Below are 16,935 nucleotides of genomic sequence, written 5' to 3'. Positions count from 1 at the left end.
AAAAGACATTTTTCATCTATAACATTTGTAGAACAGACATATTTAGACATGTTTAAAATAGAATAGAATAGCATAGAATAGAATAGCCCTTTATTGTATAATATGTCATTTAAGTTTACCTCTTATGGTCAGTTAGGTTTCAGTTTTTGCTAAAGTTTAAAGAGAAATAACACTTGTTATTTATATCTGAACCCATTGCAAGTCCTGCATGTAGCTGGAGTTGAGCAGGTCAATTGTCAGACAGTATGACTGATTTATATTTTTGACAGCTCTTATTACTAGAATAATATTTTTTAGCAATAAACAAGCAAGTTTGCCAAGTAAAATTAATATTTTTCCTTAGATACAGTTCTTGATTTTTTTTTTTAATTTATATATGCTTATCTTTATTGTAGTATGTTTCACTTGTTTGGTGAATGATATATTATAAAATGTGTTACTATGCATAAAAATTTAACTCCTTGAATTATAGATCAAAATCTGCACTTCCCCTACTTCTTGACTGTTTCATTTTAAATCCACTGTTGTGGTGTACAGAGGCAAGATTACAAAGAATGTGACATTGTCCAAAAACTAAGGTACAACTCCTATGCATATACTCAAGTGACAGATTTTTATCGTGCTGTAAAACACATGAAACACACTGAACATCCTGCAGGGCTATACTTGCACTACCAAATATTAACAGTAATACATTTTCAATTTTAAGATTAGATGTTTTATAATGTCACTGTTATAGCATTTGTAGAATACTCTACACTTAATGCTTTCAACACTTTTTGATCACCACTTAAACCAAGTCATAATCCAGATCCATTAGAGTTGCTGGGCTCCAGAGGTAATTATTCTTAAAGGGTACCTTTGGTTTCTGACAAATTTAGTTAAATTTCATAATAGGAAGGACATGGCTCTTTTTCACATTTCCAACTTTCCCATTTAATCTTTCCACAGCACTAAATCAAACCACATGTGTGCAGAGAGCTAAGGTGCAGCTTGAAGACCACATGTGACTCAAGTTAAAAAGGCAAAGAAGTGTGTGAGTGTGTGTGTGTCTTGTGACGGGGTCAGTGGTATGCTGAACTTTTTATTCTTTCCTTTAGCCTTCTGAGCAAGAACCATTCTTCTAGTGCCTTCACTTTTGAAAAAATTTACACATTTTATTTGAATTGAGCAAAATCTGACTATTCCTCTGCTACAGCCGATTCTGTCTCACCTGAAATCAGTCACATGGCCACTTTCATCTAGTACTACTTCAGAACAGCATATTTAAACAATCTCTGTTGCTCAAAGAAGAATAACCTTCTTGTGTATTGCTGGTAAAAAACTCCAGTGCAACAGAGCCACAGCCAAACATTCAAACACTGAAAAAAACTCTCTGAATTGCTCTTATTAAATTTAGGGAACAACTACAAGTTATGCAGAAAATCAGATACCAGACACTTAATGCCCAACGTCCATGTGTACAACACCATCATTCAGCATGCCTTCTTTAACTAAACTCCACCTCTGGTTTTTACTGGTTTTAGATTTTCCTTTTCCAAAGCTTCTTTTATTTTTTCCAATTCCAGCTTCTTCAAAAACGTCACAAAACAAAACACCAGGGCTTTACGATGGTAAGCCCTCAGTGTCCTCAAGGAAAAAGCAATGTCTAAAGCCTCACACAACACATTTAATTATTCTTAAAATACTTTTACAATGTACTTTCACACATTCTTTTAAGATTTTATTCCCAACACCTATTTTATAATTCTCAGCAGTTGTTTAACAAATAGTCTTCAGTATATTTATCTAAAAACTTTTCACTGGGTGCCTCCACAAAATTTCTCACAGTCTTGTCAGTGGTTACACCTTAAAAAAACACACACACCAAAGTTAACAAAAAAGACTAATGGTGAAATAGTGGTCCACTCTCAGTTTTAACATCAGAGAGAATGTTTGCTAGAAAGCTTTGGAAAAAGTGCTTGTGTGAATGAGGCATGTAAGTGCTTAGGTAGAGTAGAAAAGTGCTGTTTAAGAACTAGTCTCACTACAAATGCCAAATGCCCAACTCCCATAATACAACAACATTATTCTATAAGGTTCATTATGTAATAGAAGGGAATCCCCAAAATAATCTATTATGCTCTAAAAAATCACTTTCCCTATCACCAGTCCGTCAATCCTGCCTCAGAAATTAGCAAATAAGAGCAAATCACACAGTCAGTCTCAACAAATCTAACACCAGCATAATTAAAATTCATTGTCAAATTATTAGAGAGGCCCTCAGGAGTTATAAACAACCCATAGCCACAACACAGAATGCAGTGCACTTAATCATAATCATATCTGTTTAGATACTCATGTTGCCACTGTATTAGGTACTCAGCTTGGTACATGTGTTGTTGCTTTATTACAGACACCGATGATGACCTCCTTCAGCTTGTCCGTGGAAACACCAGTTCCCATGTGTTCCCATGCCAGCAGAGAGAGATATAGTCCCTACAGTGTGTCCTGGGTCTGCCCTGAGTCCTCCTCCTCACCTCACCCAGGAGACATCCTTGACAGTTGCCCGAACTACCTCAACTGGCTCCCTTCGATGTGGAGGAGCAGCAGCTCTGCTCTGAGCCCCTCCCGGGTGACCGGACTCCTCACCTTGTTTCTAAGGGAGAGGCCAGCCACCCTTTGGAGGAGGCTCATTTCCGCCGCTTGTATCTGCGATCTTGTTCTTTCAGTCACGACCCACACCTTGTGACCATAGGTGAGGGTGGGGATGTAAATTGACTGGAAAATCAAGAGCTCTCACACTCAGCTCTCTCTTCACCACGACGGACCAGTGCAGCGTCCGCATCACTGTGGCCACAGCCCCAATCCATCTATTGATCTTCTTCTCCCTTCTCCCGTCACTCGTGAACAAGAACCCAAGATACTTAATCTCCTCCATTTAAGGCAGGAACTCGTCCCTGACCTGGAGTGGGCACTCCACCCTTTTCCGGCTGAGCACTATGGAGGTGCTGATTCTCATTCCCACCACTTCACACTCGGCTGCAAACTGTTCCAGTGAGAGCTGGAGGCCATCACTAGATGAAGCCAATAGAACCACATCATCTGCAAAAACCAGACATGAGATTCTGAGACCACCCAAGTGAAAGCCTTCCACCACTTGGCTACTCCTAGAAATTCTGTCCATAAAAATTCTAAACAGAATCGGGAACAAATGGCAGCCCTGACGGAGTTCATCACCCACTGGAAATGAATCCGACTTATTGCCGGCTATGCGGACCAAGCTCTTGCAATGGTTGTATATAGTTTGAATGGCCCGTAGCAAGGGGCCAGACACCCTATACTCCTGAAGCACCTCTCACAGGACACTCTGAGGCACACGGCCACATGCCTTATACAAGTCCAAAACACACGTAGACTGGTTTGACAAACTCCTATGCACCTTCAAGTAGCCTTGAAAGGATAAAGAGCTGATCCAGTGTTCCATGACCAGGACGAAAACCGCATTGTTCATCCTGTATCTGAGGTTCGACTAACGGATACTCTCCTTTCCAGCACCCTGACAGCACACCTTCCCAGGGAGACTGAGGAGTGTGTTCCACCATAGTTGGAGCACACCCTCAGGTCTCCCTTTAAGATAGGAGCCACCACCCCAGTCTGCCAATCCAGAGGTACTGCCTCTGATCTTGGCACAACATTGTAGAGGTGTGTCAACCAAGACATTCCTACAACATCCAGAGCCTTCAGGAACTCAGGGCGAACCTCATCCACCCCAGGTGCTCTGCCACCAGGGATTTGTTTAATTGCCTCAGTGACCTCACACCCAGAGTTAGGTGAGTCGTCCCACTTGTCCCCAGACTCTGCTTCCACCACAGAAGATGTGCCAGTGGGATTAAGGGGGTCCTCAGTCAAAGTCAGCAGCACTCCACCTGCACTATACACAGTACAGGTAGAACGCCTCCCCCCTTAGGAAAAAGGTGTAAGAGGGATGTCACGACCATTCAGGCTCAGTGTTCCCAGTCTCCCTCAGAATGCTGTCAAAGCTCTGTAAAAAGTGGGGGTTGAAGATCTTGCGGATGGGGGCTTCTGCCAGGCATTTCCAGCGCACCCTCAGTATACGATTTTATTTTTGGACCAATCAATGATTATGTTTTTGAAGCCAGGGGTGTGCAAGGAGAACATGTGTGTGTGCGGGGCATCAAAAATGAACAGAGTTAAGTAATCACTATGGTTACCCAAGAGCAGAAGCAAGATGGGTTTTGTATTATGGTTGATTGTAGCAAGATCTTAAGAAAAAGGTTTAAGAGGGATGTTAAGCTCTTAAGGTAGATTTATATGCAAAAAGTTTTGTTTTGCCCCAGAATCATTAAAAGCACATAGAAGAATAGAGTAATTTTCAATTCCTGAGTTGCAGGAATCATTAGCTGAGGTAGGGAAGATTCATTTTTGAGTTTACCCCCCAGGGTCACTACTTTGACTGACAGGCTTGGGAAATGCTGAGGTTCTTGGTGGTGTTCATCAAGTCTCACACAACTATAAGCAAGCTGATAAAAGGTACCAGGCAAATCTTTCGAAACCAAATTGCTTTTCATTTTGCAATATACTGGGATATTTAGTTTAGTTTAATAATTTAGTTTAGTTAGTTACTGTTCTTACTGTCTTGGAGCAACTGTGACCACATAATTTCCTATGGGATTAGTAAAGTATTCTGATCTTATTTTGATATCCAAACTGTGACCTAGTTCCATATAAGTTGGTCTTAAAAGCTTAGAAGGGTGGCTGTAGCTCAGGAGGTAGAGCAGGTCATCTACTGATTGGAAGGTTAGTAGTTTGATCCCTGGCTCCCCCAGTCCTCATGTCAAATAAGCAAACATAAAGCAAGTAATCGTGTGAATGACCAGATGTGCCATGTTGTATAAAGCACTTTGAGTGGTCTGGGAGAGTAGAAAAGCGCTATATAAGATGTTTACCAAGCTAAAGAATCTGCCTCCCTTTCTACTTTTAAAGACCATAGGAATCTCAAGTAAGTTTGCAGTCTGAGAGCAGTGCTCTATTGGGATGATATGATAGCTCTTTAAGATAAGATGGGGCCTGATTATTAAGACCTTGTGAGGAGAAGGATTTTAAATGCAATTCTGGATTTAACAGGGAGGCATAAAGAAAAGCTAATATGGATGTAATAACTTTACTTTAAGTGAACCTAACAAGCAGACTCAGATATCACGATGCAAGTTTTAGGTATACATATACAAAGTGTGGCTGGGAAGAAGGCAAGCTGAGGAGGCAGAAACTATTGGCTGTGCTGAGGAACAGAGGGGTTCTGTGAATAGACAGAATGGATTTTGGATCACCACAGCCATCACGATTAACAAGTACCTTCAGGTGTGAGGGAAGCTACTGCTAAACTATAGGTAGAGGTGGAGATCGAAGTGAGTCTGCCCTGAAGTGCCTAGATGGAGAAAATGAAAAAACAATTATGTTTGGGTCAGTTCCAAACATAATTATGATACTATAATTGTATTATTATAATTATGTTACACATTTGTGTAGGTCGAAAATGCCTCTCAAATTTGCCTTATATTGGCCTATAGACAACCCCAGCTGTCATTAAACAAATACCTATGGAAATGGACACAACCATCCATCTTCTTTGACTTATCCGGGGCCATGTCACAGGGACAGCAGCCTAAGTAGAGAAACCCAGACCTCGCTCTCCCTGCCACCTCAAGCTGGTCCAGGGGTGCAGGGCGATCGTGGCTCAAGAGTTAGGAGTTCGCCTTGTAATCGGAAGGTTGCCGGTTCGAGCCCCGGCTTGGACAGTCTCGGTCATTGTGTGCTTGGGCACACTTCACCCATTGCCTACTGGTGGTGGCGCCAGTGTCCGGCAGCCTCGCCTCTGTCAGTGCGCCCCAGGGTGGCTGTGGCTACAATGTAGCTTGCCATCACCAGTGTGTGAATGTGTGTGTGAATGGGTGGATGACTGGTTGTGTAAAGTGCTTTGGGGTCCTTAGGGACTAGTAAAGCGCTATATAAATACAGGCCATTTACCATTTACCAAGGTGTTCATAGGACACCTGAGAAATATAATCTCTCCAGCATGTCCTTGGTCTGCCCCAGTGAGACATGTTCCTGTGAAATAGGAAGTCCTCGAACACTTCACCCAGGAGGTGTCCAGGAGGCATCCTTGACAGATGCACAAAGTACCTCAACTGGCTCATTTCAATGTGGAGGACTAGCAGCTCTGCTCTGAGTCCCTTGAGGATGGCTGAACTGTCTCTAAGGGAGAGGCCAGCCACCCTTCGGAGAAAGCTAATTTCCGCCACTTGTATCAGCAGCCGCAGTATTGCATCTGTTGATCTTCTTCTCCCCTCTAGCCTCATTCCTGAACAAGACCCAGCGATTTTTAAACTCCTCCATTTGGGGCAGTAACTCACCCCTGTGCTGGAGTGGGCACTGGCTGAGGACTATTGCCTCAGACTTGGAGGTGCTGATTCTCATTCCCACCGCTTCACACTTGGCTGCAAACCACTCCCTGATGAAAACAACAGAACCACATCATCCATGAAAAGCAGAGACGAGATTCTGAGACCACCCAATTATAGGCATTCTGCCACTTGGCTACACCTAGAAACTCTGTCCATAAAAATTATGAACAGAATCAGTGAGAAAGGGCAGTCCAATGTCCATCGTGATTGTGTCTGATTTATTGCTGGCTATGTGGACTAAGCTCTTGCGATGGTTGTATAAGGATCGAATGGCCTCTAGCAACAGACCAGACACACCATACTCCCATAGCATGTCCCATAGAACTCCCCAAGGGACACATTCGAATGTGTTCTTCAAGTCCACAAAACACACGTAGACTGGTTGGGCAAACTCCCATGAACCCTCAAGTATTCTTGAGATTGTAAAGATCTTGTCCAGGTTCCTCAACGAGGACACAAATCACATTGTTCCTCCTGAATCCGAGGTTCAACTAACAGATGGACTCTCCTTTCCACCACCCTGGCATAGACTTTCTGGGGAAGCTTAGGAGTGTGATCCCCCATAGTTGGAGTGCTCCCTCTGGTCCCTCTTCTTGAAGATGTGAAACACCACCCTGCCAATCCTGATCTTCACACAACATTGTAGAGGCGTACCAACCAAGAAAGCCCTAACAGCCAGAGCCTTCAGGAACTCGGTGGCTCTGCCACCAAGGAGTTGTTTAATTGCCTCAGTGACCTCATCCCCGGTGATGGACAAGTTGTCCCCCTAGTCCTCAGACTCTGCTTCCTCTATGGGAGACATATCAGTGGGATTAAGGACACGCTCAAAGTATTTCTTCCACCGCACGACAATATTCTCAGTCAAAGGCAGCAACGCTCCACCTGCACTATACACAGTGCAGGTAGAGCACCACTTTTCCCCCTTGAGTCACCTGACGGTTTGCCAGAATCCCCTTCAAGCAGTCCGAAAGTCTTTTTCCATGGCCTCTCTGAACTCCTCCCACACCTTTTTGCTTTTTGAGTTTTTGCTTCAGGCACTCCCTGAGCCACATTCCGCTTGGCCTGTTGGTACCTATCGGCTGCCTCCGAAGTCCCACAGGATAACCAAGCCTGATAGGACTCCTTCTTTAGCACGATGGTTCCCTTCACCTCCAGTGTCCACCATCTAATTCAGGGGTTACAACAACGACAGGCACCAACCACTGCAGCTCAGTGTAGCAGCTTCATCAATGGAGGTACTGAACATGGACCATTCAGGCTCAATGTTCCCAGTCTCCCTCAGAATGCTGTCAAAGCTCTGTCAAAAGTGCAGGTTGAAGATGGGAGCTTCTGAAAGGCATTTCCAGCACACCCTCACTATACGTTTAGGTGCCCCAGGTCTGTCCAGCATCCTCGCCTGCCATCTGATCCAACTCACCACCAGGTGATGATTAGTTGAGAGCTCAGCACCGCTCTTTACCCGAGTGTCAATCAATCAATCAATCAATCAATCAATCAATCAATCAATCAATCAATCAATCAATCAATCAATCAATCAATCAATCAATCAATCAATCAATCAATCAATCAAAGCTTTATTCGTCACATGCAGGTTGCCCTGCAGTGAAATGGGACCCCCCCGACCTTACACAGACAACACAGACATTACATGGGGATACAGGTCGGAGATTGGTAGCATTAGAGAAAAAAAACCATTGAAATGTACATTACAATGAGAAAGTACAAGAGGAAAAAAAGAGACCCCTACTCATGCTGTGCTTCCATGGTAGGACAGCATGAGAACAGGAAACAAAAAAACTCCTCTGCACAAAAAAGCACATGAATGTCCACAGCACAACATTATGAAGGACATGACAAGCCACGGGGTTGGGTGGGGGGTGAGGAGTAATCCGAAGTGAACACAGCAGCCGCCCGGCACAGCGCTATCATTCCAGCGTGGCACATAGACCCGCCGTGTTCCCCCGCAGGAAACAAGCGTGGAAGGCGTTTGGAAAGGGAGGGGGATGAGTGTGTGCTTATCAGTGTAAGTGTATGTGTATGCGTGTCCATAGTTCAGCTGAGACAGCGTCCTTCGCCCTGCCAGGCTAAGTAAACAGTCTACCAGCCAACCCAGGTGGCCTTGCATGGAATGGGAAGGAACAGTATCAACACAGTCGTTATCAGGGAGTTTTTGTTCGGCTCCAGCCTTGAGCCCACAGCTGGTGCCGGAGGGGTAGCCGCATTGTGATGGCGATTTCTTTTCCAACAACTCATAAGAATTTCGAGCTGTTTTTTAGCACTCCGACACTGGTCTCTCCATCTCCCGTTGGATAGCTGCCAGCTTCTCCATGATGTTGTTTACCTTTAATTCCGTGGTCTCGTCACTCTTTTGCTCACAGAGCAGATTCTGAGACCTCACGACTGCAGCCAACTGATCCGTGATGTATTCCAGCTTCCGCCCATAGCTGTTGATTTGAGCGGATTCTTCCCTGATGTGTCCCAATATCCGCTCAGAGATGTTGTTCTGAGTATTCACTGCAGCCGCAATCGCCTCCAAGCTCTTAACCATACTCCCGTCCGTGAGCCCTTTCTGAGAAGCCGCAACTCGTCCCGTCAATTCAATGTCAGCGGGCAGCTTTGTGGGGGTCTGAACAGCCGGCTCCGCTTTAATTCTCCGATAAGCCAGGGCCAAGCCAGCTCCGATCAGCAAGAACCCTGTTATCATGGTTCCAAATAGGTAGATATCTTCAGCGTCCTCGATCGACAGTCCCGCCAGGCACACGATCCTCCATTTCTGCCACCCGTCCATCGTGTATCCGGCAGGGAAAGTCCCTCCAGGGCACTCGGGCTCTCCCGAGCCTAGACTTCTCGTTGAGAAAAGGGTGTCAATAGCAGTCAGAGACCAGTTGATCAAATCCATAGTTCTCTTTAGGTTTTAGACACAGACTGTGAGAGTGTTCCAGGGAAGTGTAGAAAAAAAAACACGAGACAAGACAAGGACAGAAGCAGCTAAGCAGGGAAGATAGGGGAAAGGAGGAGAGGAGAAAAGTGCGACCGCCTTCGCTGAGAGCCAAACGAGAACATACTTCTGCAGATCTGATGATATGATTGCAAAATCAATAATATCAACCTGTGGCCTAGGGTGTCCTGGTGCACATGTACTTATTGACATCCTAATGTCAAACATGATGTTTTTTATGGAAAAACCTTGGTTTGCGCACAAGTCCAGTAACAGGACACTGCTTGGGTATAGATCTGGCAGGCCATTCCTCCCAGTCATGTACATCCGGGTCTTACTGTCGTTGCCTATGTGAGCGTTGCAGTCTCTCAGTAAGTAAGACTCCCCAGGTGGAGCACCCCTTAAGCACCCCACTCAGGGATTTGAGGAAGGTCAGGCTTGGCCAGAGGCATAGCGAACAAACCCTCTTGTCCACTGGGAAAAACTCCAGGCAGCAAGCAGAGGGTATACTAAGGGCACTTTGGTATCCCTTAGCATGAACACTGTACCATAAATTAACCACCAGGCCATCCAACTGCAATTTATGACACTACAAACATGTTTTCCTCCGGTACACACTGCATTTTTCTACAGTAGAGGAAAGCAAAGAAGGACAAAAAAGGAAGCAAGAGTAGCTGACATTTCTGGTTGTACCAGAAATTTGACACTACTTCCATCTAAAAACAGATGGGCAGGTAGAAAGGCAGTACACCACCGACAAGCTACCATCACTGAGATATAATTTCCTCATGGGAAGGTAGGGCTTCAGGCCCTCATAGTTTAAATGAAGTGGTTTATAAAATATTCAAGCCATAATAATAATTCATACAGTTCTAGCTGTCCCCTGGGTTAAGCCTAACCAGATGGCATTTATAGTGACATGTCATTATTAAGGCTGTTGACAAGACCAACCATATGACCAAAAGCATCAAAATTCCCCTCTAAAGGGAGCTACTGTCCTTAGGTCAGTAGTGTTGTTTACAATTCTGCCAAATAATTCCTTTTTAAAAAACTTGTGTTGAAATGCGGAACGGAACTACAATTCCTTGGGTGCTGTGGTGCCTGACCTTTAATAGATCTGATTAAATTTCTCTCCGGAGGGGTTTCTTGTCCTCCTGATCCTCCTTCAAGTACCTCCTATTCTACAAGAGCCAATAGCAACTCTAGCTCCTCCTTTAACTATTGCTTACTACCATTATGACAACACTGATGATCATCGGTAGACAGGGCCAGAGCATCCAGGTTGCTATTCCAGAAAACAGTCCACTTCTGTAATACAGCAGACTTTGCAACTTTTTCATAATAGGCAAAATGGAGAATTTTCAAAGTTTAAATAGTTCATGTCATTCAGGTTTTGGAATTTCTTGTTGTCTAAATCTACTTGTGGTAGGGTGTGGCTTGTGTCTCTGGAGAGGGGTGGAGCAGTGTGTTCAAGGGGCAGTGTTAGGGGATGCCGGTTGGCACAGCTGAGGCTCATTATTTCAATCATGCCACCCCTATGTTAGTAACATGCTGGGACTTGAAAGAGAAAGGAGGAGAGTGGACAGAGCAAGAGTTGAGAAAGCTGGGAGAAGACTGGAAAATGGAAACATTTTGTACAGAAAGTACCCTCCAAATAAAGGTTTAGTGACCTGCAAGACTGTGGGTACTGGGTCCTAACACCACAAGTGGTACCAAAACCCAAATGTTTGTGATGAAAGACTAGCAACAAGTGCAACCTGTGGAGGTACTAGTCCAGCTACAGGACCAGGCAAAATGCCAGACCAAAATTTTGGAGAATCTGGTTGCTGGGTCTGGCTCCTCCCAGGCACTAGACTGCTACCCTGGCCTGACGGTAACAATCCATCGGATGGGGGAAGGAGATGATCCTCAAGCCTTCCTGAAGATATTCCAGGTTTTGGCAGAGGCATGTCGGTGTCCAGCCAAAGAGTGGACTCTGTTGCTCCCCCTGCTGCTTTCCTGGAAGGCCTAGACGGAAGCCCTTAGTCTGCCCAGAGGCGCGAGGGGCTGCTTCGCATATGTCTGGCAGTGCAGTTATGAGTCGCATAGGCCACACACCAAAAAATCATTTTGCTAAGTGGCTGGATGATGTGGCAGCTCAGTTGCTGCAAGCTGACTCCACAAAAGGGGAAGTTTGGCTAGTTTAATTAATTGTGTTGGAACAGTGTGCGGAGGGGGTTCCTGGCAAATTCCCGGCTTGGACCCAGTGGTGACCCTAGCAGAAGACTACCAAGCAGCACCGTCGAGGGAGGTGGTTGGGCTTCTGAACCGGCGGTGGAGAGCTGGCCAGTGCGGACCCTTAAAATCACACTCCTAAAGTGCCTGACATCAAGTAGGTGGTTTAGGTGCTTTTGCATGTACATATCTATCCAGTGCAGTCCTTAAAAGGCCATAACCGATTCTTTTGTGCCCAGCAGGAAAGGCACTCAGAAAATTCTTCGGTGAAGTTGTTTTAGCACAACTTTAAGAAAATCTCTCAAAATGGCATTCACAAGGTGTTATGACATGCATAGGTCCTTTCTCTTCAGCACCCTCTGCTGGTCATAATGGGAATACTCACAAGCTTATATTTTGGTGGGGTTTTTCTGTGTTCCTGTGGGTAGAGGAAACAGGAAGCTGGTCGCTTGTTAGCCTGCAGAATGCGCTGTTTGTCGCCTTAGATTTTCTTTAAAACATTTCTGCCTTGGAGAGTTATTGCTTGTGAGTATTAATGTACAACATGTTTACAAGTTTATTTGGTGCATTTCTATTACATAGATTTGTTTAGAAACCAGTTATTTCATCTGTTATGTTTATCTTTGAGGAAGCTAAACTCGCTAAGTTGTATTGTGATCACTACTGAGTCGCTGTTGATTACGCATTCTATATAACAGTGTAGTTCATATCCTAGAAGTGTGAGTTAAAAGGAAAATACATCTTGTAACATTTACTTTGTGTTTGTTTTTAGTTTTACGGGAAGAAAACGATGTCAATCACTGAACTACTGACGAAGTAAAAAGCCTCAAACTTACTTCCGCCTCCTATGTTCATTGAAACCGTTAGCTGTCTGTCAAGTTGGGCAAAGGGACGCACAATAAGGACAGAACACAAGGTCTTGGAAGACTGCAGGAGCAATGGTGAGGCCAAAGGGCATTGATAAATATTCAGAATGTCCAAGGGGGGTGATGAAAGCAGTCTTCCATTCATCTCCTGCCCTTATCCATACTAGGTGATATGCATTACACATCTTCTTCAAAAAGCTGAAGAAATGGGTATTTGTTTTTAATAGTGATATGATTCAGTTTTCAGTAGTCAGCGCATGGCCTGAGAGGCTTATCCTTAATTCTTCACAAAGAAAAAAATCCTAGCACACTTTAACAGTGAAAAAACAGCACATTCACAATCCAGTTATTTAAGAAGATAATTGGATTATTCTTGCTGCCAGTGGCTCCTTGATATACTTTTCCATTCCTTCTCTATCGGGATGTGAGAGGTTGTAGACTTTAGCTGGCTGGAGAGTCACTGATTTCACAATTGTAAGAGTGGTCCAGAGAAATGGACAAGGGTTGTTTTTTGCAAAGATTAAAAGAATTAGTCTTAGTTGCCATGGAGAACTCTAAAACCACCTTAAAGATGACAAGAATCTGCAAGTAAACAAGACAATCTGTAGGTAATTAAATACTGAAAGGTTGATGACTGGAGTTGGAGACAAGTGTGACAACTGAAGCCCGCAAAACACAGACTACATCCGGACAGATCAGTAAGAAAAACCTGATCTGCTAGTAAACAGGAGGAGAAAAGATGGGAATATCATCATGGTAACTTAAGCTAAGCACTTAACATAATTTTGTTACATGGTCAGGAAATTGTGGTCACAATTGTGTTATGTGCTCAATGGTCAGTGAACATAAAAATCAATTTCAAGCACTGCATTTTTAATTGTTCTTTTACTCTATTTATAGTATGTCAATTGCAAAAGGTATTCTACAAAAGCAATACATTATGTATGCAACCTGTTGAGATGTATCACTTTTTTGCTTGGTCCTATTCAGCTGCTAGATCATGGATTCACTAATTCTTTTACTGTAGATCATAGATTAAATATGTTTATCAGTTTGCAGGCTCTTTATTGCCAATTATTTTCGATCACAAATAATTTTACTTTGGTCTGACGACAAACTACATGTTTTTATGGTTATGGAAGAGCATCAAAACTGGTTAATGGTAAATTGAGCTGGAATCTTGGCAACAAACCCAGGTGCTAAGGTTTGGGGCAATGAATTGCTGCAAACTTAGCACTTTTCTACTCTGAGGACTCAAAAAGCACTTTAAAGACACCTCATTCGCTCATTTGCATAAATGCATACAAACCCTTGTTTTCCCGCTTTCTTTCTAACATTCACACTCTAAAGGCTGTAACACGGTGTTAACATCTTGAAGAACAATACTTGGCTTGCAGACTGGAGCAGCCAGGCATTGAACGACTAACCTTCCGATTCGCAGATGACCTGTCTCTACCTCCTGAACTAACTGGTAGATGATTGATGGGCGTCAGAAAATTGTGTCACCCGTAGAGTGACAGTAACAACAAACAATTCAATATTTCCCCCTTTTCACTGGTCATAATCAGGAGTTAATTATTTGCATTCTGGGGCAATAATCATATATTCTAAATGACTTTCCATTCTTTTCTTTTCTTTTCTTTTGTTCTTTGGGTAAACATTTTGAATAATTAAATATATTCTGCCTACAACAAAAGGCACCAGAACTTCAGTCAGTCTTCATCACGTGCAACTTTATGATATTTAACAGTTGCTTTCTGAAATGCATGATTCTTGTTACATTTTACAACATCTACAGTGTTTATGTGTATGTGCATCTGTGTCAAAGCACTGGAAAGGGCTTAAAGTGCATTAGGAGGAACCACATGACATTTAAGTCCAAACACAAGACCATTTGTAAAGGAGCAGAAAATGGAAACAGGCACAAATTTAGTTAAAGGATGTTCAGTGAAAGTTTCTCAGGGTAACCCAACTAACTCATACAGAAGAATTTCAAATAAGTGACTCTTTTTCTTTACAATGGATTACAAAAGGAAATACTCTTGCCCCCATCTGTCATTTTCTTACTTGCGTAAAATTCCAATGGCTCGTCTTTAAATGGGTCTTTGTACAGAATGAGTGATTTAACACAGGACTTGTGTTAAAAGTATAGTTCTGTTTTTGCCCTCTCTCTTAGCTTGCTGCTACTGCATTCATTTCTCCATTGCTGACTGTGTGTGTGTGTGTGTGTGTGTGTGTGTGTGTGCGCGCGCGTGTATGTGCGTGTGTGTGTGTGTGTGTGTGTGTGTGTGTGTGTGTGTGTGTGTCTGTGCGTGTATGTGCATGTATGTGCGTGTGTGCGTATGTGCATGTGTGTGTGTGTGTGTGTGTGTGTGTGCCTTGGAGTACAAACTGAGCCAGACCAATTGAAGCTGTTTTAGCAATGAAGTTCCCTTCAAGAAGCTCTACTCTACCTTGTTTTAATTCCATCTGTTCATTTTTAGCTCTGTTTGTCATTCCACCAATTGCTGTGTTAAGCACTGCTTACTTTAGTCAAAGACATTAGAGGGCTATATTAACCTTTTCAGAAAAACAAAATACTCTGGCCCTCATCTGTCATTTGCAAAGAACAAGCAAAAATCTATGTAAAATATGAAAAAATCGTTACTAATACTGCACTGCAAAACAAAAAAAGATTGGTTAATATTATTACAATAAGATAGGATAGGATGAAATAAGATAAACCTTTATTAGTCCCACAAGCGTGAAATTTGCTTGGTTATGGCATAAAGTGCACAGTACAAAGTTAAGAGCAGCAAAAATTAAGAAAAACAATAGAATAGAATAAATAGTCAGCTGAGACTGAAGAAATCACTTGGATAAACCTTTCTCCCACTGAAAACGCTATGTCCAGATGAACAGAATCCACTTTTTGGGATTTACTTACCTGGATGATTGACCATGCATCAAGATACCATGTAGATGCTTAAAATGACAGCTTCAGCATTGCATTTAATCTGTTATTAGACTCAATTGGCTTCTCTCAAAATGTAAAAGAACCCACCCACCACTTTAATCACACTCTAGATCTTGTTTTAACATATGGAATAGAAACTGAACATTTGGCAGTGTTTCCTGAAAACCCTCTCTCTGATCATTTCCTAATAACAATTAAATATACAATAATTGATTACACATCAGCGGGGAGTAGACTTCATCACAGTAGATGTCTTTCTGAAAGTGCTGTAACTAAGTTTAAGACTATAATCTACCCACTGTTATCATCTTCATGACCTGTACCAACACAGAGCAGAGCAGCTACCTGAACACTACTCCGACAGAGGTCAATCATCTTGTTAATAATTTTACCTCCTCACTAAATATGACACTGGATACTGTGGGCCTTTGAAACATAGATCCTCATATTAGAGGTACTTGACTCCCTGGTTTCTGCCTAAAGCAGATAATTCGTCAGCTGGGGAGGAAGTGGCGTGTCACAAATTTAGAAGATCATCATTTAGCCTGGAGAAATTGCTTGTTGCTTTATAAGAAAGCCCTCCATAAAGCTAGAACATCTTACAATTCATCACTGAATCTAAGAATTCAGAATAAGAACAGCCCTAGGTTTCTCTTCAGCACTGTAGTCAGGCTGACAAAAAGTCAGAGCTCTGTTGAGCCAACCATTTCCTTTAACATTAACTAGTAATGACTTCATGAACTTCTTCACAAATAAAATTTTAACCATTAGAGAAAATAAATTTACCCATAATCATCTCACAGAGATTGCATTATCTACAGCCACTTTCAGTACCATTTTTTTTCATTCAGAGTCATTTTCTCCAGTTGATCTTTCTGAGTTAACTTCAGTAATTATTTCCTCCAAACCATCAACAAGTCTTTTAGACCAATGGTCCCCAACCCCCGGGCCACAGACCGGTACCAGTCCATGAGTTGTTTGGTACCTGGCGGGAGAGTTGAGGCTCGGGTGTGAAATTTATGGTTTTCAGGATTTTAATCATTAACTCCGTTTCCTTGGGTCTTTTCCTGTGTTGTAGTTGTGTGTCTTATTTTGAAAGAAATACTTACACGTTACCATAGCGACCAGAGAGCATCAAGGGGGGGGGGGGGGTTATTACTATCAATGCTGTTGGTGCATTACAGGATGCTGCTAACAAAGGTACACATTTACACAGTGAATTTGCATTTATTATTATATTTGCAAAATACTACAGTTTTTGTCTTTGTCGTATCATTTTATTTTGTTGTATTTTTCCACGACACCTTAAATGCTGGTCCATGAAAATATTGTCTGATATTAAACCGGTCCGTGGGGCAAAAAAGGTTGGACACCGCTGTTTTAGACCCCATTCCTACAAGATTGCTCAAGGAAGTCCTGCCATTAATTAATGCTTCAGTCTTAAATATGACCAACCTATCTCTAATAATCGGCTATGTACCACAGGCCTTCAAGCTG

The sequence above is a fragment of the Oreochromis aureus genome, linkage group 15 (genome assembly GCF_013358895.1).
Source record: "Oreochromis aureus strain Israel breed Guangdong linkage group 15, ZZ_aureus, whole genome shotgun sequence".
NCBI lineage: Eukaryota > Metazoa > Chordata > Actinopteri > Cichliformes > Cichlidae > Oreochromis > Oreochromis aureus.
This window is presented reverse-complemented; position numbering follows the sequence as displayed.